Source organism: Propithecus coquereli, unplaced genomic scaffold, assembly GCF_000956105.1.
Source record: "Propithecus coquereli isolate 6110/MARCELLA unplaced genomic scaffold, Pcoq_1.0 Scaffold281, whole genome shotgun sequence".
NCBI lineage: Eukaryota > Metazoa > Chordata > Mammalia > Primates > Indriidae > Propithecus > Propithecus coquereli.
The window spans coordinates 850,961-852,912 of record NW_012148408.1 but is presented as its reverse complement, the minus strand read 5'-3'; positions in this window follow the sequence as shown (position 1 = coordinate 852,912).

Genomic DNA, 1,952 nt, shown 5'->3' with positions numbered 1-1,952 from the left:
CCCATCAAGCAACTGGATCAAAACTAAGCACTGAGAGGTTGTAACACAGAACCCAGTGTATGAGACACACACATGAGCTCTTCTCCAGCTTCTAAGTAATGAAGGGAACCCTGTGCCTTTGCTTTTGTTCTTTGCAGCCAATACAATGCAAAGATTTCATTTTAAATGACAATGCCCCAAGCTGATAAGGCCACAGTGAAGCGAACCCCTCTGAAGGAGTGTAAATAAACCTTTTCAGGAAACAATTTGGTAGCCTTGCATCAAGACCCTTAAACTTCCTTTTCTTTTCTTTTCTTTTCTTTTTTTGAGATAGGATCTCTGCTCCCGAGACTGGAGAGCAGTAGCATCATCATAGCTCACCACAGCCTTAAACTCCTGGGCTCAAGTGATTCTCCCACCTCAGCCTCCCAAAATGCCAAAATTACAGGCGTGAGCCACTGTGCCTGGCCAAGACCCTTACATTTTCTAATTCCTCATTTGGGTCTCTATCCAAAGGAAATAGTGAAGTACAGACAAAAGCCTTATGTGTCAAGATAGTCTCCATAACATTATTGACAATAGTGAAAAGAATTATTGACAACCTACTTGTCCAACATCAGTGAAATGGTTGAGTAAAAAATAATATATCCATTCAATGACTATGAGTCATTAAAAGGATATTTAATATATTCAAAGAGATTATAATAATACCGAAAATGGCTTATGTAATAATTTGTATGTGAAAAAAACAGAGAACAGGTATGGAAAATAATTGCACTCAATAAGGACTGAAAGCCATGGCACCAAAATATTAACCGAGGTTCTCTCTGGGGTAAGGTAAGATTTTCTTTGCTGGCCGGTACGATGGCTCACGCCTGTAATCCCAGCACTTTGAGAGGCCAAGGCAGGAGGATCACTTGAGCTCAGGAGTTTGAGACCAGCTTGAGCAACATAGCAAGACCCCATTGCTACAAAGAATAAAAAAATTAGCCAGCTATGGTGGTGCACACCTGTAGTTCCAGCTACTTGGTAGGCTGAGGTGGGAGGATCGCTGGAGTCCAGGAGTTCGAGGCTGCAGTGAGCTATGATCATACAACTACACTCCAGCCTGGGGGACAGAGATTATCTCTAAAATAAATAAATAAATATTTAATAAAATATACTATAGAAACCTGTCTTGGCAAGTCTTCGTTTTTAATTTTTCTGGATACTCAAATAAGGGATGTGGCCCAGGCTTCTTGACTTCTGGGAGACCCTGCAGGAGCTCCTCATAACTGACACAGTTTGGGGGTGACACTGAGGGTAATGTCTAGGGGTTCCGGTTGGTCTCAGGAAGGATGTCTCCTGGCCAGGACCTGCCTCCAGGCCCAGGCTCAGAACCCTGGCTACGAAGTCCTGGAGCACCTGGATTTCCTTAGTGTACCAGAGAATGAAACTCAAGCAAGACTGGAGTGCAAATCGGAAGGCTGTTTTCTAACACCGGGTGTCTGTTCACAGACTGTATTGGCCACATTCTTCATCTAGAGCTGCCCATCTCCGGTACCAGGGACATGGAAAATGGAAGTACTGATTGGAAAGGTGCTAGATGAGCCAGGAGTCAGAGCCAAAGGATGGTTTGGGGGGGCTGTTTCCTCCAGGCACAAGGGAAGCCACCACTGAGAATTGCTCCCTGGGGATGGAAGCGCTTGCGGCGGTGCTGTGGGCCAGGCTTGCGCTCTCCTCCCTTGGTGGTGGTTCTGTAGCCTGTTTTCCTGTGCTGACCACGTAAACATTCTTTTTATGGATGTGTCCATAGCTGATTAAGTAATAATCAGATCCAGTTAGGGAACTGTGTGTGCCAGCCGCTTTATGTATACGATCTCTTATCTCCATCATAATTCAGTGAGATAAGTATTATTATCCCTGTTTTATAGATGAGGAAATCAGAAAGGTTATGTGACTTGCCCAGAGACACACAGCTAAAGAGTAGCAGA